The sequence below is a fragment of the Chiloscyllium punctatum genome, chromosome 29, assembly GCF_047496795.1.
Source record: "Chiloscyllium punctatum isolate Juve2018m chromosome 29, sChiPun1.3, whole genome shotgun sequence".
Classification (NCBI taxonomy): domain Eukaryota; kingdom Metazoa; phylum Chordata; class Chondrichthyes; order Orectolobiformes; family Hemiscylliidae; genus Chiloscyllium; species Chiloscyllium punctatum.
The window spans coordinates 3288487-3308937 of record NC_092767.1 but is presented as its reverse complement, the minus strand read 5'-3'; positions in this window follow the sequence as shown (position 1 = coordinate 3308937).

Below are 20451 nucleotides of genomic sequence, written 5' to 3'. Positions count from 1 at the left end.
AACCCTTGGATGAAGAGAGAACCAGAAGACGGGAAGGTGGTTACCTGTTTGTACTGTGACTCTTAACTGCCCTCTGGGCTATTAGGGATGGGCAATAAACACTGGCCTGGCCAACGGTGCCCCCATCCCATGAATTTATTTGTAAAAAGGTAACAATAGTAAGTCAAATTAAATCAAACTTCACCACCCGTCATCTCTCTCTCTCTCTGATGCGAAATTGGAGTTATGGTGATTTGACCGTTCATAATAAAGCTGTGAATCTGAGCACAGCAAGTTGATATGGATCCAAAAAAAAATCCCCTGGCCAAGAGTGGCTCAGAGGTTAGCATTGTTGGAGCACAGTACCAGGGACCAAAGTTTGATTCCAGCCTTGGCTGGCTTTGTGGAGTTTTGCATGTTGTCTGCTTGGGTACCCTTCGGGTGCTCTAATTTCAAAGATGTTCAAGTTAGATGGATTGGCCATGCTGAATTGCCCATAATGTCCAGGGATGTGCAGGCTAGGTGGGTTACCACAGCCACACACACACACACACACACACTCTGCAGGTTTAGGCAATGCTCAATCTAATGCAACATCCTGGTGGTTCTCCTTTGCACACCCTCCAGTACAATCACATCCTTCCTATAATGCGGTGACCAGAACTGCACACAGTATTCCAGCTGTGGTCTCACCAAAATCCTGTAAAGCTCCAACATGACACCTCCCTGCTCATGTATTCAGTGGCTTTGATCCTTCTTAATTCCCTTACCTGCCTATCCTGCTGCCTTCACGGATGGCTGGAACACACAAACCAGGATCCGTCTAATCTTCTGTGCTTGCCAGGGTCCTCCTATTTAACGTGTACTCCCTTGCCATGTTAGTCCTCCGGAAATGCATGTCACAGAAATTTGGGCATTCAGTAGCACAGAATGGAGAAAAAAAACGACTAGCAACAAGAGATGGCATCTTTTAAACATTGTAACTGTGCCCACATACATTACTTCATCTGGAAGTTCATTCCATCACAAACCACTCTATGGAAAAAATAGTTGCTCCTCAATCTTTAAATCTTTTTCCTCTGACCTTACAAACATGGCCCTGAGTCTGAACTCCCCCACACTAGGGAAAAGATCCTTGTCATTCACCTTATCAATCACTGTCATGATTTTATAAACCTCAGCAAGGTCACCCCTCAATTTCCTATGCTGCAGTGAAAAACACATTCAGTTCTGATGTGGATCCTTCAGAGAGGGGACAAAAAATGTTTACCAGGATGTTGTCTGGAATGGGGGATTTTACCTGTGAAGAAAGATTGGATAGACTGGGTTTGTGTTCACTGGAATGCAGGAGGTTGAGGGGCGACCTTATAGAAGTTTATAAGATTGTGAATGGCACGGATAGGGTGGAAAGTATGAGGCCTTTTCTCAGGGTGGAAGAGTCAGTTACTCGGGGACACAGGTTCAAGGTGGAGGGGTCAGGGGGGTGTTTAAAAGAGATATGTGAGGCATGTTTATCATGGAAGGGTGGTGAGTTCATGGAACACACTGCCAGAACAGTCAATGGAAGCAGACACTATTGTAGTTTTCAAGAAGCATCCAGCAGCAGGCATGAATAGGAAGGGAACAGGGGAATACGGATCCTGTAAGTGAAGACAGTTTTAATATGGAAAGCAAAATGTGTCAGTGCAGGCTTGGAGGGTTGAAGGGCCTGTTCCTGTGCTGTAATGTTCTTTGTAAAATGTCCCCAGCCTCTCCAGTCTATTTTTATATCTCAAACCCTGTACTCCTGGCATCATCCTGGTCAATCTTTTCTGAACCGTCTCCATTTTAATAATATCCTTCCTACAGCAGCGTGAGCAGAACAGGACACAGTCTTCCAGAACTGGTCTTACCAACTTCCTGTCCAACCTCAGCACACCATCCCAACTCCAATATTCAGAGAGCTGAACAATGAAGGTCATCACACTCCAGCAGGTATTGTTTCACCCTGACTCACCTAGTAACTGTCCACATCTCGCTGGGACACTGATGTGAAACATCTTGGCTCTTTGACTGATTCGACCAAGTCTCATTTCCTACTGTTCCTGTGTATCCCTCAGAACAGGAATGTAAAGTGCATTCCCATGGCAACATCACAATGACATACTTGTTTGTGGATTCACATGAAGTGGGCATCACTGACTGGGACAGCCTTGTCACCCATCCCCCTAATCTCTCCGGCATAAATGATAAGGAACTCTCCTCTTTAACTCCACTGTCCTTGTGTTTTAAGAATCCTGACTACAAATGCAAAGTCACATGGGAGAGAGTTCCAGGATTCTGTCCCAGAAAAACTGAAGGAAGGATGATTATTTTCAAAGTTGGGATTAAGGGTGAAGTGGAGAGTAACTGCAGAAGGAGTCGTGTTGCGTCATATTGCTGGCCTTGTCTTCAAGGTGATATTGATGTTGGGTTTACAAGGTGCTGTTCAGGGACCTTTCCTGAATTACTCTAGTAAATCTACAACAGGTATAACATTGTTTCCTGGGAAAAATGGACAGGATTCATCAGAGAAGGGAAAGGCAAATTGCTCAAAGTCTCATGAGATGATAACATGGAGGGCCCAAGCAGCTGAAGGCCGGTGGAGTAATGGAATCAGGGGATGGTCAAGAGGCTGGAATCGCAGGAGGGCTGACATCATGGAGTGATAATGAGCATTGATGTGACAGCTAAGAGAGGGTTATTGGGACTGGCGAAGGTTTCAGAGATAGGGTGGGGTGTAGGGTGCGGAGGAGGTTCAGGAGATAGAGAAGGTGTCAGGGCTGGATGAGGTTACAGAGATAGGGAGGAGTGTACTGGGTGGAGGGGGTGACAGAGTCATAGAGATGTACAATGCAGAAACAGTCCCATCAATCCAACACGTCCATGCCAACCAGTTCTCCTAACCTAATCTTGACTCAATTGAGGAGAAAGTGAGGACTGCAGATGCTGGAGATCAGAGCTGAAAATGTGTTGCTCGAAAAGCGCAGCAGGTCAGGCAGCATCCAAGGAGCAGGAGAATCGACGATCAGGCATGAGCCCTTCTTCAGGAATGAGGAAAGTGTGTCCAGCAGGCTAAGATAAAAGGTAGGGAGGAGGGACTTGGGGGAGGGGTGTTGGAAATGCGATAGGTGGAAGGAGGTCAAAGTGAGGGTGATAGGCTGGAGTGGGAGTGGGGGTGGGGGCGGAGAGGTCAGGAAGAAGATTGCAGGTTAGGAAGGCGGTGCTGAGTTTGAGGGATTTGACTGAGACAAGGTGGGGGAAGGGGAAATGAGGAAACTGGAGAAATCTGAGTTCATCCCTTCTGGTTGGAGGGTTCCTAGGCGGAAGATAAGGTGTTCTTCCTCCAACCGTCATGTTGCTATGGTCTGGCGATGGAGGAGTCCAAGGACCTGCATGTCCTTGGTGGAGTGGGAGGGGGAGTTGAAGTGTTGAGCCACGGGGTGGTTGGGTTGGTTGGTCCGGGTGTCCCAGAGGTGTTCTCTGAAATGTTCCGCAAGTAGGCAGCCTGTCTCTCCAATATAGAGGAGGCCACATCGGGTGCAGCGGACGCAATAAATGATGTGTGTGGGGGTGCAGGTGAATTTGTGGCAGATATGGAAGGATCCCTTGAGGCCTTAGAGGGAAGTAAGGGGGGAGGTGTGGGCGCAAGTTTGCATTTCTTGCAGTTGCAGGGGAAGGTGCCGGGAGTCGAGGTTGGGTTGGTGGGGGGTGTGGACCTGACGAAGGAGTCACGGAGGGAGTGGTCTTTTCGGAACGCTGATAGGGGAGGGGAGGGAAATATATCCCTGTTGGTGGGGTCCGTTTGGAGGTGGCGGAAATGACGGCGGATGATATGCTGTATATGGAGGTTGGTGGAGTGATAGGTGAGGACCAGTGGGGTTCTGTCCTGGTGGCGATTGGAGGAGCGGGGCTCAAGGGCAGAAGAGCGGGAAGTGGAGGAGATGCGGTGGAGGGCATCGTCGATCATGTTCGGGTGGAAAATTGCAGTCTTTGAAGAAGGAGGCCATCTGGGTTGAACGTTATTGGAACTGGTCCTCCTAGGAGCAGATGCACCGGAGACGAAGGAATTGGGAATATGAAATGGCGTTTTTATAGGGGGCAGGGTGGGAGGAGATGTAGTCTAGGAAGCTGTGGGAGTCGGTTGGTTCATAGTAAATGTCCGTGTTCATTCGGTCGCCCGAGATAGAAATGAAATGGTCTAGGAAGGGGAGGGAGGAGTCTCAGACGGTCCAGGTGAATTTGAGGTCGGGGTGGAAGGTGTTGGTAAAGTGGATGAATTGTTCAACCTCCTCGTGGGAGCACGAGCCAGTGCCGATACAGTCATCGATGTAATGGAGGAAAAGGTGGGGTGTGGTGCCAATATAGCTGCGGAAAATGGACTGTTCCACATATCCTACGAAGAGGCAGGCATAGCTGGGGCCCATGGGCACCCACATGGGCACCCAAGTAGCCACCAATGTCAGGCTTACCGGTCTATAGCTTCTCTCAGATTTAAAGCATCACCTTTTCATTCTGAGGCTATGTTCTCTGGTTCTAGTCTCTCCTACTCGTGGAAACACCTTTCCATATCCAGTCTACCATGGGGTCTCAGTATTCTGTCAGTTTCAATCAGATCTCCCTCACTCTTTTGAACTCCATTGAGTCCAGACCCAGAGTCCTCAGCCACTCCTCATGTGCCAAGCCTTTCATTCCTGGGATCATTCTTATAAAATGCTTCAGGAATGCTCTTAACTTACTATTGTGAGAGATGACATTACACTGAATTATATATTTTGACTGCAGGCTATAAAACTACCGAACTTTAGCAGCAAGCTATGTTAGTGTCCCTTTCTCACTGACTGCTGCTGCTATCTTCTCAACAGTTTGAAGGGTCTATGATGTGTAGATACTAAACAGTACAAACTGAGTATACACATCTCTCTGTAATGAGAACAACCCATGGTCTACTCAGACTATGTGGACTTTACCTTTACCTTCACCAAGCATACATTAATATGATTAAGAAAACATTTACTCAACAACAGGAATGTTGGATGATTACAAAAATAACTTGGTCCACATATATTTTGCCTGAACCATGGTTGTTACCATATAACCAAAAACAATTATACATGAGGAAGTCTAAACCTAGTTTATTCATCCTAGAAGTGTGTTGCAATTCAGTTCTTTCTGTTTTCTTGTCTTTGACAGTGCATTACCCTATAATGTAGGTATGTCTGCGCTCATGTATGTTCACCCTGTTCTATGTCCTTGTCTTTATCTTCATCTTCACTCTCAGAAGATTACTGCTGATCCCCTATTTCCTCTGCCTACAGTCCACACCCTGTTTGTCGACTGCACTTGAGAAAGGCATAGTGCCCCATTTCTGATTGATACTGCAATGCCGCACTGGAGCTTCCAACTCATCTTGAAGTGGTTGAGTTATGATTGTTCAACTATGGCCCTGGTGGAAGCATGGGCAGTGTTGTATTTTAATTTTGCCATTGCCTCAAGGATGCACTGGCACCTTGATAACATTCAGAGACCCTTATTTCAAGGAGATTGGAGTGGAAGAGTAGGGAATACTTACAGGTGAGACCACATAGAGCCATACAACATGGAAACAGACCGTCCGGTCCAACAAAGCCTTGCCGAACATTATCCCAAACTAAACACGTTCCACCTGCCCGCTCATGGCCCAGAGCCCTCCAACCCTTTCCCACTCGTGTACTTATCCAAATGTCTTTTAAACCTTATAATTGTACCCACATCCTCCCTTTTCTCAGGAAATTCATTCCACGTGCGAACCACCCTATGCATAAAGAAAGTTCCTCATCTTTTTAAAATCTCTTTCCTCTCACTTTAAAAATGTGCCCCCTCGTCTTGAAATGCCCACCCTTGGGAAAAGACAACTAGCATTAACTCTATCCATACCCATCATTCTTTTATAAACTTCTATCAGTCTTGAATAATGTGGGCAGTTTTGGTCACTTTGTTTGGGGAAATTTCATTGGAGGCAGTTGAGAGAAGGTCTACTAGGCTAATCCCCAGAGAGCAGGGATTGTCTAAATAGCAAATGCTAAACAGGTTGGGAGTCTACTCACTGGAACTTAGAAGAATGATCTAATTGAAAAATATGGAATTCTTGAGGGGTTTTATAGGGAAAATGCTGGGAGGAGGTTTCTCATCATGGGGGAGTCGAGGACCAGAAAGCATGGTCTCAGAATCAAGGGTTGCCAGTTTAAGACTGAAACGAGGAAGAATTTCTTCTCTTTGTGTCTTTGGAAGTCCTTGTCACAGTGCCTGTGGGGGCAGAGTCCTTGTGTATATTTTAGGCTGAGATGGATAGATTCTTGATCAGTCAGGGAATCAAGGCTTCCAGGGAAAGCACAGGAAGGTGAAAGTGAGGAACGTTGGATCAGTCACGATCCTATTGAATGGTGGAGCAGGATCAAGAGCTTAAGGGCCTACTCCTGTTCCTGTTTCTTATGGCATTATTGTCATGTGGCCATCCTGAGCACTAACCCACTGTTCTGGAAATCATGGTGTCGAATACTCCCACAGCTGATGGTGAAATATGAAATCAATAAAATCTGGATTTAAAAACTAGCCTATGACGACCATATAACCATGTTGATTCTCAGATTACAGGTTTATTAGTGAAACTCCAGATCCATGGCAATTATGTTGGCTCTTAACTGACATCTGAAATAGTCAAGTTAGACACTCAGTTCAAAGGTAATAATGGATGGAAAACAAATGGCAGCCTTACCAAAAAAGCCATATCCCTGGAGAGAATAATTAGAAAAGAAAAACATGTTATGAACCAAATTTAGAGAATTTTTCATTTAATTCCCTGCAGCTCTTCTTCTGTGGCCCAAAGTCTTTGGAAGGAGGCAGGATCTCAGGACTTGTCTTCTACATCAACATCATGGCAGCTCCAAGACAGTCTGAAACAATCCCCAAACTCTGGCATCGATGGTTCCATATAAGTTAAACATTGTTGAAGTGACAAAACCTTTCCACTCTCCAGCTCTGCAGATTGGTGATAGGGCAGTCTGAAAGCAACATGGGTACAGGCTATGGCACCCTACAGCTGGGGGAAGGTAGTAATGGCAGAGAATCCCACTGCCCGGGTTGCTTCGCTCTCCTTGTTATGGGTGAATGATATAAACAAGTCTAATCTGGAGAAAGAGGCATCAGTGACAGCTTGGATGTATTTGCAGGTTGCCTCAACTGGGAGATGCTACAAAAGACCCGATGTAAAATATCTGTGTGTGTAAAATGTATGGGATTTCGAACTAATGACAAATATATTTTGTCCTAATTATTTGAAAGCACTTAATAATTATCCAGGTATGTCTTTCTGGAACCTTGACTTAAAGGTGGAATGTGCCTCCTGGAATATTAATGGTTATTTGTTATATTGTGCTCGTTTGTCAGAAAAATCATTGACAGATTTTGTTCTGAGCAAGGATCACTGGACCCAAAACATTAACTCCTGATTTCTCTCCTCAGATGCTGCCAGACCTGCTGAGTTTTTTTTTGTTTTTGGAATGACTGCAGTTTTTGAATAGGAAATGGGACTTTATTTTGTGTTTTGAAATATTTTATAATATATTGCAAATAGAAAGGAAAACAAAGAACTGCAGATGGAAATGGAGATCTGAAAGAACCAAATTCAAAACATGCCTGAGAAATTCAGAGGCTCTGGTAACATCTGAGGCAAGAGAAACACAGTTAACACTGAGTCTAGTGTGACTGTTCCTCAGAACTCTGTTTCTCTTTCCACGGATGCTGTCAGACCTGCTGAGTTTCTCCAGCATTTTGGATGTTTGTTTTGATTTCCAACATCACCAGTTTTTGCCTTTAGTCAGATCTGAAGATAAAGCCGTTCATATCTGTGTCTTAGGGCACACTGTTCACAAGTAATCCATGGCTCATACATTAAACAATAAAGACATTTGAGAGTGCAGGTGGGAGACAATTTAAAATAAGGAAAAAGAGAAAGTGCTGAGGGAATGCAGCAAGTTAGCAGCATCTGTGGAAAAAGAGACAGACAGACAGACACAGTTAACATTTTGAGTTCAATGTTCAGTTTTCATGACAATTTAAGGTCTCCTCTGAATGACAGAACCTCCCACTAGTTCTATTCTGGTAGCTCAGGACTGATGTTCATGTTCAAGTTTTGTACAAGGGCCAGATCCTACTCAAATGGCTACAGTTTAAGCAGTTAAAGCCTGTGTAAATTTGGGGAATGAATATGAGGGTTTTGCAATTAAAGCCCAGCTACCAAGCCAAATCAAGCTACAATTGAAAATAATGTATTTCCATTGGCTCAGAACAAGGCAAACAAACAAAATAAATTGATTGCCAGAATGTTTCATTATTGAGGTTAGTCTGCCCTTCCCTCTGAACATAATAAACTGCAATGAACAATGCACCTGCTTCTAGAATTGGTTTTATTTCAACAATAAATACTTTGTACAGTGAGCAATAAAATCTTGCTGAGGACACAGGACAGTGAATATTTTCTCTGTGCTGACATTTGAAACACAGATGGAAGTGATATGGGATATTTTGGAACTATCATGGTCCCTGGATCACTAAAGATTAGATATGTAAGTAAGATACATATGGAAATCCTGATGATATGACTTGCACGTTTCAAATTCCCATGACCCTCTGTCGACCTTCTCCCTGACCATCAAGAACACCCATGGCTTAACTCCCAGCTCCCTGTGTACCAGCTCCCCAGCCTGTGATATCTTACCTTGGTTTATTTAAACATTCCCATCTATCAGTCTGTTCCTTTGCCCATGTGATTACTATCCAAACCCACACATTACCTTCCGAATACTCAGTGACCAAGTGAGTAAGCTAACCTCCAGATCCAGCCCCACAAACCTCCAGACCCTCCGAACCCTGTCAGCTGAAATTACAAACATGGATCATTCGATTTCAGCTCCACCCCTTACCCTCCCCTTATCTGACCTGTCAAACACTTGACTGTTCGAACCATCCTCCAAACCAGAACTGACCAGAAAATACCACCACCCACACATTCTAATTACTCCCACCAACTGGATTCTGCAATTCAACCTCAACCATCCAGCTTTTGCCCCCAAACAGACACAATTACCCCCATTGAAATGCATTGACACAATAGACTCAGGCCTGAATATACAGCTCCTTTTCCCAACGACCTGGATACACTCAAGGCAGAATGACCAGCTCATCCTTGTACCAGCTCAGCAATCTGCATTATCCAATCTTCATTTATTTATCAAAGCCATCCTCTGAAATGTGAAGGAAGGATGTGACTCAGGAAACACATAGATTTGACAAAAATCTTCTGTGAAAATTGCAGCTCTGTATCAGCTGAGCGACAGAATTCCATGATTATGTGCGATGAATCTGTCACAGTCACATTCCATCAAGTTGCTCTGGAGAGTTTCAGAGATCGGAAATCTGGGTCGGAGACAGAATTGTCACATTCGATGGATTTCCAACCAGAATTCTTGAGACCAAAGTTTGGTTTCAGGTCACTAGATTCAAAACGTTAACTCTGATTTCTCTGCACAGATGCTGCCAGACCTGCTGAGCTTTTCCAACAATTTCTGTTTTTGTTTCTGATTTACAGTATCTGCAGTTCCTTCCATTTTATTTAATTTCAAGGACCTGAATGCTCAGCATTTGTCCAATATAAAATTTTCAAATAGCCAATCACTACGAGACAGAGACGAACAGTTAATAAGTCTGTTGTCCACCTGTAAACTTGTGAAATACTGACTCTCTTTGTCCCTGTGCTGTGTAACTGACTTACTTAAGGACTAATGCAACAGGCCAGACAGACAGTAAGTCAGGAGCCATGTGAGACAGTATTGAATGCCCATTGAATGCTCATTGGCATTTGGTGCTAAAAGTTTGGATTAAGACGCAGTCTGGATAAATTAGATATTGCAAACAGGAGATAATCAAATGGACAGTCACTATTTTCAATAATATAAAAGAAAGAACGGTGAATGTTGGAAATCTGAAACACAAATAGAAATTGCTGGATATTTCTCTCTGCAATCTCTCTACCGATGCTGCCAGACCCGTGGAGCTAATATTTTGACCCTTTTGCAGAATTGGACTTGAAATGTTAACTCTACTTTCTCTCCACTGGCTTCAATAAGCAGCTCTGCCACCCCCATTTTGGAGCAGATATTTTAATCTTCATTTGCTGAGTAACATCAACTCAGACAGCTCAGTTTCCAGACATGAAAGTTTGTGTTTTGGAAATGCACATGCAATTTAAATCCCTCTCATTTGCCCTGTTGAAAAGGCTTTGGCTTCTTTTGATGGGCAACATAAAGACAGACCGTTTTCCCATGATACAAATATAAATGGTTTCTGTTCATATGAGCCTATCCAATATGTTTGTATTTAAACAAATCAAAATAATAGCTCTATATCTGAACGTGGGCAGCTTTTGTGTCAACTTAAACAAATCCATAGCACACATTGATGTAAATAAATACAGCGTGAGGACAGTTCAGGGATAGCAGCCACTCAAGGGGCTGATCAATAGGCCCCCTGATGTTAGACATGAAGAGATATTGGCTGCTTGTGATAGTGAGATGGCAATCATCACTGCTGACTTGAATCTACACAAAGACTGTGTAAATCAGGTTGGCAGCAGTAACGTGGATGAGAGGTTATTGATGACCTTCGAGAAAGTATCTTAGAGCTGCGTGTTCTGGAGCAACCAGACAGAAGGTTATGTTATTATCATCTTATTGATACTGTGTAATGTGACAGGATTTATGAAACAATCTCAGTGTAAAGGCTCTCCTATGTTGCAGCCATCACAATATGATTCAATTTTACATCCAATTTCAATGGAAGAAGATTAACTCTGAGGTAAGTGTTTCAAACTTAAACAAGGTCCACTCTGCGGGCATGTAAACTAAGCCAGCTGAAGTGAATGGCACAACTGGCTCGGAGAGAGATCAGGAGAGACAGTGATGGCAGAGAGTTAAGAGGATACCTCAGAATATTCAGAAGAAGTATATTCTGACTAAAACAAGAGACTTTAAAGGGAGGACTCGCTTTCTGTGGTTGACTGAAAAGTTGAAAAAACCGTCCAACTTGAGGATATTGCAAAGATGGGTGGCAGGACAGATGATTGATTAAAAAATAAAGCATGGCACAGAAAAAGGTTAATTTGAAGGAGGAAAATGGAATCTCAGAACCCAACTCAAAATCTTAAAAACAACAAAGTAAGAGTTTCCATGGGTATTTAAAAACAAAACATGTACGCAATGTGAGTGTCACTCCTCTGGGGAGTGAGAATATTGAGTTATTGGGAGATGATAGGGGGCAAAAAGCGCAGAGCTGGAAAAGCACATCAGGTCAGACAGCACCCAAGGAGCAGGAGAATCGATGTTTCAGGCATAAACCCTTCATCCATAGATGTTAAGGAAATGGCGAATTAAATGAATAAGTACTTTACTTCTATCTTCACTATAGAAGATACAAAAAGCATTTCAGTAATAGTGGTAAGACACTGTTTTGCTGACATTTAAACTTCAGGCCAACTGTGTCTGCATGCTGACTCAGAACTGAGCACATGCACAGTTCCAGATTGTCTGCATCATCATCCCAATCTCCCTCACCCTCTCCCCTCCTCTCTGAATCTGAACATCACCACCATTCTCCGCACCACCTCCACCAGCCCCAACCACCATCAGACTGGACATCAATCTCTCTCTTCTCCAGGTCACAATCTCTCTCTCACCCTCAGACTTTCTCTCCCACCCCCACTCTATCCCTCCAAATCTCAACATCCAGTGAAACTGAGCAGACATGGAAAGAAGATGCATGATTGAAACACTTCAACCAATCACATTCACCCATGAATGAGCAAGTATCTCCCTAGAGAATACTGCATGTGCTCCTCAGTGTCAACTGTAAGTCAGGAAGTAGGAGGGAGGGATGAACACAATGTAATTACAGTCACTAAGGAGGCTGGACTCAGCAAACTGATAATAGGTCTCATCACCTTCTGTCTTCATCCCAGAGTCTTCAAAGAGGTTGTTAATTCGGTTGTAGATGCATTAATGCAAATTCTTTGAATTTCCCAAGATTCATTCGACTTCACTCAGTCAGAGATCATTTAGTCTGTCAATGTTTTGCCCCATCCCTTGTCAGTGACCATCACCTCCCTGCCTCGAAACCTCTTCTGGCCCCAAGGCCTATCTGGAATGACTTGATGGCACTAACTGCTGTTTGTAGACTCCCGCTGACACTTACCTCTAGGATGCACAAGGTTCACTTGGTACAAGGTTCATTAATTGAAACCTGCTGTTTTCTATTACTACGGTATAATAATTCTATTTAACCCTGACCGTAAATTCATTTCAACAGTCCCTTATTTTGAAAGAGGATGTAAATGCATTAAAGACAGTTCAGAGAAGGTTTACTCGATGAATATTTTGAATGAGTGACTTCTGCAATCGGGATAGGTGCTCAGACTGGGTTTGTTTCTGCTGGAGTTTAGACGAGTTAAGAGTGATCTGATCAAACTGTATCGATGCTCTTAATGATGTTGACACAGTGAATATGGAATGGATGTTTCTTCTTGTGGGTGAGTTCAGAATTAGGGACCATGTTTATAAAATTAGTAAGGGGTCACACTTTTTAGGACAGAGATGAAGAGAATTCTTTTTTCGGGTGTGCAACTTTGGAATTGTCTGTCCCAGAAAGTGGATATTTTTAAGTCACAGGTAGATTTATTCCCTTGCATAACAAGAATCTAAGGTTGCACTGGGTAGATGGGAACTCAAAACATAGACTTAGCATCCATAAACTTATGAAAGAATGGAATAGGTTCAAGCGAGCAAATGAATTTGTTAAATGCATTCATGAAAGTTTCCTCAAGCAGTATATAGAGGATCCTACTCAGGAAGGGACAAAACTCGACCTACTCATGGGAAATTGGGCAGGACAGGTGATGGAGGTGATAGTGGGGGAGCACTTTGGAACCAGTCCTATTAATTTTAAAGTAGTTATGGAGAGGAACTGGTCCACAGGTTCAAGTTCTAAATTGGAGCAAGGTGAATTTTGATGGAATTAGCCAGGAGCTTGCAGGGGTTGATTGGAGTAGTTTGTTTGCAGGTAAAGGGACCTCCAGCAAGTGGGAGGCCTTTAAAAGTGAGCTCGCTGGAATTCAATGTCTATATGTTCCTATAAAGGTGAAAGGCAAGGTTGACAGGAATAGGGAACCCTGAATGACAAGAGATATTGAGGCTTTGACCGGAAAACGAATGAGGTATGGCTGAGGTACCGGCAACTGGGACCAAGGGAATCCCTGGATGTATACAGGGGATGCAGGGTGTTACTGAAGAAGAAATCAGGAAAGCAAAAAGGGGGCATGGGATGGCCTTGGCTGTGAAGGTTAGGATGCATCCAAAGAGGTTCTTTAAGTAAAAAGGAGTAAGAATAACTAGCGAAAGAATAGTTATTTCGTATTTTCTAAAGGCAAGTGTAAGTCATTGTGTTCCAGAGGCAATTCATTTGGACAAATTGATCGGCTTGAAGCAAAGCGCACTTTAGTCTTACACTGCAGTTAAAATAGTGATTTTAAAATAGCGGCAATTCAAAGATGGAGGTGGAGTAGGACACCTGAGATCGAGCTTGTCCACTCCGCCCATTTAGAGTCATCGGGTCATCGGGTCATAGAGATGTACAGCACAGAAACAGACCCTTCGGTCCAACTCATCCAGATATCCCAACCCAATCTAGCCCCATCTGCCAGCACCCGGACCATCTTCCTCCAAACCTTTCCTATTCATATACCCATTCAGATGCTTTTTCAATGTTGCAATTGTATCAGCCTCCACCATATCCTCTGGCAGCTCCTTCCATACATGCACCACCCTCTGTGTGAAAAGGTTGCCCCTTATGTCTCTTTTATATCTTTCCCCTCTTACCCTAAACCTATGCCCTCTAATTCTGGACTTCCCCACCCCATTTGTCTATTTATCCTATCCATGTCCCTCATGACTTTATAAACCTCTATACAGTCACCCCATAGCCTCCGACACTCCAGGGAAAACAGCCCCAGCCTGTTCAACTTCTCCCTACAGCTCAAATCCTCCAACCCTGGCAAGATTCTTGTGAATCTTTTCTGAACCCTTTCAAGTCTCACAACATCCATTTAAAAGGAAGGAGAGCAGAATTGCACACAATATTCCAAAAGTGGCCTAACCAATGTCCTGTCCAGCTGTAACTAACTCCTGTGTTCAATACTGTGATGAATAAAGGAACTCATACCAAAGCCTTCTTCACTATCATATCCTACCTGCAACTCTATGTTCAAGGTGCAAGAACCTGCACTCCAAGGTCTCTTTGTTCAGCAACACTCCCTAGGACCTTACCATTAAGAGTATAATTCCTGCTCATAGTTGCTTTCCCAAAATGGCTCCTACCATCACTACTTTACAGTTGATAAACTTTTGCACAAACTCCCTGAAAATTTATCTTTACATAGCTTTCCCATGAGTTCTTGGCCGATAGAATACAGGCCTAATGCACTTTATGGTCTCTTAAGAATGTCAACCCCTCTGTGACAACTTCCCAACTGCAGCATTGCAATGTGCCCTTGCAGATTAGAGGGATAATTAGTGGGATTAGTTCAGCCTTGTTCAAAAGAGGAGAATTACTTGACTATCAAAGTAGTACATACTATTCAAGCTCAATGAAGGAGGAACAGAATATTGGTTTGCTTCAGCATTATCTCATATGCTGCAGATGGGAGCTCTGTGAGTATTCCTTCATTTGAAAAGGGGATTTTCAAACTAAATGAGAGAATAATTGTATTAGATAAAATCAACCAAGTCCCATTCACCAGCACCTAGCCCACACCCCTCCAAACCGCTCCCACTCAAATACCCATCCAGATGCCCCTGAAATGTTGCAATTGTACCAGCCTCCACCACCTTCCCCGGCAACCCAGTCCACACACACATACCTTTCCTTTTCATTTTTCTCTTTTCCTTCTTCGCTTTTCCATTTTAGATCTTTCTCCCCTCTTCTTTCTTCTTCCTGGCCATGGGACTCCTGGCCTCAGACTGTGCACAAACCCAGCCTGACAGTCTCTCGGCCCAGCTGAGCAATCTCTCAGTAGCCCAAGGTGCCGCTCTCTCAATGGCTGAGCATGTGCAGTCTCTTGGCCAGGTGTGTTGATCTCTCGGCCTGGTGTGATGATCTCTCAGCCGGTTGTGGTGATCTCTTGGCCGGGTGTGGGGATCTCTCTGCCTGACGTGGTGATCTCTCAGCCGGTTGTGGTGATCTCTTGGCCGGGTGTGGGGATCTCTCGGCCGGGTGTGGGGATCTCGCAGCCTACCATGGTAATCTCTCAGCCCAGCGTGATGATCTCTCAGCTGGGGTGATGGTGATCTCGCAGCCTGGCATGGTAATCTCCCAGCCTGGTATGGTGATCTCTTGGTCTGGCATGGTAATCTCTCGGCCTGGTGTGGCAATCTCTCAACACAGCGTGATAATCTCTCAGCCCGGCGTGGGGATCTCTTAGCTCGGTGTGGTGATCTCTCAGTTCGGTGTGGTGATCTCTTAGCTCGGTGTGGTGATCTCTCAGTTCGGTGTGGTGATCTCTTAGCTCGGTGTGGTGATCTCTCAGTTCGGTGTGGTGATCTCTTGGCTCAGCATGATGATCTCCCAGCCTGGTGTGGTGATCTCCCAGCCCGGTGTGGTGATCTCCCAGCCCGGTGTGGTGATCTCCCAGCCCGGTGTGGTGATCTCTCAGTTCGGTGTGGTGATCTCTTGGCTCAGCATGATGATCTCCCAGCCCGGTGTGGTGATTTCTTGGCCCAGCCTGTTGATCTCTCAGCCCAGTCTGATGATCTTTTAGTCCGGTGTGGTGATCTCTTGGTCCAGTGTGGTGATCTCTCGGTCCAGTGTGGTGATCTCTCAGCCCAGCATGTGCAGTCTCTTGGCCAGCTGTCGCCTTAGCACGGACCTCTGATCTCAAGGTGATTCTTTGAAGTGCGGTCCAACTGAGATTAAGCACTTAAGAAAGACTGTAATGTTTGAACCTGCATCTTTATTCCTTTATTTTCCACTTAAAAGTAAGAATGTCTGCAACGTGTAACTTTTAAACTTACATCATATGTTTTATGTTATAGTATATTTACTTTAAAAATAAAAAGTGTTGAATTTTTAATATTGTTCTTTCTTCATACCTTCTTCTTAAGATTCTGTGCCGAGGTATTTGTCCCTAAGATGGTGCATTGTGTGGTGACATTATACACTTCTCACTGTACTCCTGTACCTTTGTACTGAGTACACGTGACAATAAAATTAAAATCAAATTACAGACAAAAGAAAGAAGAGTTGGAATAACTATTGGAAAACTTAGCAGGATAATGGGTTATTTATCTCATAAACAGCAACTGCTCCAATAGCGTAACATCCCATAAACACATCCTTGGCACTGGCAAACTCAGTAAAATAGATTGTCTCACATGCAATTCTGGACAAGGACTGTAATAGAGTTGTTCAAGATTACATTTGCTTTCAGTATTCTGGAAATAGTTCAATATTTATTTATCTCTTTAAATCTTTCCTATTCATGTCCCTGTCCAATGTCTTCGAAATGTTGTAATTGTACCTGCCTGGACCACTTTCTCTGGCAGCTCATTCCATACACACACCCCCTCTGCATGAAAATGTTACCCCTCAGGGAGGGAGTAGTGTATAAAAGGAGGGAGGTCTTGTTACAACTGCACGGTCACTGTTTAGACCACACATCGAGTATTGCGCTCAGTTTGGTTTCCTTTATGAAAATGATATACTTGCATTGGAAGCAGTTCAGAGAAGTCTCAGTTCCTGGGAGGAAGGGATCCTTGTTTCAAAACTCCAATTAACCTGGATTAGAAACATTAACTCTCCTATCCCTCCACACATGCTGCCAGACCTGCTGCGGTTCTCCAGTGATTTCTTTTTGGTGTGTTCCAAGAGGTTTATATCTAGAATAATTAATACCCCGGAGTGAGTTACAGACTGGAATCTAATCGAGGGATTCGAAGTAGTGATCTGACTGGAAAGCCACTGGAATTCTGAAAATGTGATTGCACTGATATTTTTGTCTCAATAGTATCCAGCGGAGGTGTCTTTTTAAAAGTAAAACTCAATATTCAAACTTCCAAGTGCACTAGTCTGGGAAAGCCACATCTGGGACTGTATCCTCCAAGGTGGGTCTGTATCTCAGTGACCTGGAGTTGTTTCATAGCATCCCTGTTACAGTGTTTTAAATGCAGGAAGAGCTCACTGAACAGAGAAGAACAAAGAACAATGCAGCACAGGAACAGGCCCTTCGGCCCTCCAAGCCTGCGCTGACACATGTTACCCTTCCATACTAAAACCGTCTTCATTTCCAGGATCCGTATCCCTCTATTCCCTTCCTATTTGTGTATTTGTCCAGGTATTCCTTGAATGCTGCTAATGTGTCTGCTTCCACCACCTCCTCTGGCTGTACATTCCAGGCACTCACCACCCTTTGTGTGAAAAACGGGCCTTGCACATCTCTTTTAAACTTCCCTCCTTGTGGTTTGAACCTGTGCCCCTCGTAATTGACGCCCCCCCCAACCTGTGAAAAGCCTCATATTTCCACTTCATCCAATGCCATTCACAATCTTATAAACTTCTACATTCCAATGTAAACAAATCCAGCCTATCCAAACTTTCTTCATCGCTAAAACCACTCATACTAAGGCAACACCCTGACAAACCATTTCTGTACCCTGTCTAAAGTATCAACGTCCTTCTGGTAGTGTGGTGATCAAAACTAGACACAATATTCCAAGTGCAGCCAAACTAAAGTTCGACAAAGATGAAGCATAACTTGCCTTTCATAGAAATCATAGAATCCCTACATTGTGGACGCAGGCCATTTGGCCCAACAAGTCCACACCTACCCTCTGAAGATATCCCACGCAGACCCATTTCCCCTCCCCTGTTATTCCGCATTTCCCCTGAATAGTGCGCCTACCTTACACATCCCTGAACGCTATGGGCAATCTACCTTGGCCAATTCACCTAAGCCACACATGTTTGGACTACTGTTATACTCAATGCCCATTCCAATGAAGGCAAGCATGCCATAGGCCTTTTTACTCCCTTATCCACCAGCAAGAAAGGAATCACATGTCAGATATTGACAGGATAGATCGAGTGCACATGTCAGGTATAGACAGGATAGATCGAGTGAATCCTTAGAAGAGTATACGTAAGAGAGAAATCAGGAGGGCAAAAAGGGGACATGAGATAGTTTTGGCAAATAGAATTAAGGAGAATCCAAAGGGTTTTTACAAATACATTAAAGGACAAAAGGGTAACTGGGGAGAGAATAGGGCCCCTCAAAGATCAGCAAGGTGGCCATTGTGTGGAGCTGCAGGAGATGGGGCAGATACTAAACGAGTATTTTGCATCAGTATTTACTATGGAAAAGGACATGGAAGATATAGAATGTAGGGAAATAAATGGTGACATCTTGAAAAATTACAGAGGAGGAAGTACTGGATGTCTTGAAATGCATAAAAGTGGATAAATCCCCAGGACCTGATCAGGTATATCTGTGGGAAGTGATTGCTGGGCCTCTTACTGAGATATTTGTATCAGCGATAGTCACAGGTGAGGTGCTGGAAGACTGGAGGTTGCCTAACGTGGTGCCATTGTTTAAGAAGGGTAGTAAGGACAAGCCAGGGAACTATAGACCAGTGAGCCTGATGTCGGTGGTGGGCAAGTTGTTGGAGGGAATCCTGAGGGACAGGATGTACATGTATTTGGAAAGGCAAGGACTGATTAAGGATAGTCAATATGGCTTTGTGCATGGGAAATCATGTCTTACAAACTTGTTTATCATTTTTGAAGAAGTAACAGAGGATTGATGAGGGGAGAGCAGTAGATGTGATCTATATGGACTTCAGTAAGGTGTTCGACAAGGTTCCCCATGGGAGATTGATGAGCAAGGTTAGACCTCATGGAATGCAGGGAGAACAAGCCATTTGGATACAGAACTGGTTCAAAGGTAGAAGACAGAGGATGGTGGAGGAGGGTTGTTTTTCAGACTGGAGGCCGATGACCAGTGGAGTGCCACAAGGATCAGTGCTGGGTCCACTACTTTTAAAAATTTATATAAATGATTTGGATGTGAGCATAAGAGGTATAGTTAGTAAGTTTGCTGAAGACACCAAAATTGGAGGTGTAGTGGACAGTGAAGATTACAATGGGATTTTGATCAGTTAGGCTAATGGCCTGAGGAATGGCAGATGGAGTTTAATTGAGATAAATGTGAGGTGCTGCATTTTGGGAAAACAAATCTTAGCCGGACATACAGATTCATGGTAAGGTCCTAGGGAGTCTGGCTGAACAAAGAGACCTTGGAGTGCAGGTTCATAGTTCTATGAAAGGGTAATCTCAAGTAGATAGGTTAGTGAAGAAGGCATTTGTTATGCTTTCCTTTATTGTTCAGAGTATTAAGTATAGGAGTTGGGAGGTCCTGTTGTGGCAGTACAGGACATTGGTTAAGGCACTGCTGGAATATTGTGTGAAATTCCAGTCTCCTTCCTATTGGAAAGATGTTGTGAAACTTGAAAGGATTAAGTAAAGATTTGAAGGGATGTTGCCAGGGTTGGAGAATTTGAGCTATATGGAGAGGTTGAATAGGCTGGGACTTCTTTCCCTGGAGCATCGAAGGCTGAGGGGTGATCTTATGAAGGTTTATAAAATCATGAGGGGCATGGATAGGATAAATAAACAAAGTCTTATCCCTGGGGTGTGGGAGTACAGAACTAGAGGGCATGGGTTTAGGGTGAGAAGGGAAAGATATAAAAGAGACCTAGGGAGCAACTTTTTTATTCAGAGGGTTTTATGTAAATGGAATGAACTGCCAGAGTAAGTGGTGGTGGCCAGTACAATTGCAACATTGAAAATGCAATGGATGGGTATGTGAATAGGAAGGGTTTGGAGGGATATGAGGAGAAAGTGAGGACTGCAGATGCTGGAGATCAGAGCTGAAAACGTGTTGCTGGAAAAATGCAGCAGGTCAGGCAGCATCCAAGGGGCAGGAGAATCGACGTTTCGGGCATGAGCCCTTCTTCAGGAATGAAGGGATATGGGCCATGTGCTGGCAGGTGGGACGAGACTGTTTTGGGATGGCATGGATGAGTTGGATGGAAGGGACTGTTTCCATGCTGCATATCTCTACGACTCTATGACACTGTGACACTGCCACCTTTAGTGATCTGTTGATGTGTACACCCAGATCCCTCTGCATGTTAATGCTCTGAAAGGTTCTGCCATTCACTATATAATTGCCAGCTGTATTTGACCTTTCAAAATGCATCACCTCACATTTGTTGAGATTAAACTCCATCTGCCATTTTTCTGCCCAACTGATCTACGTTC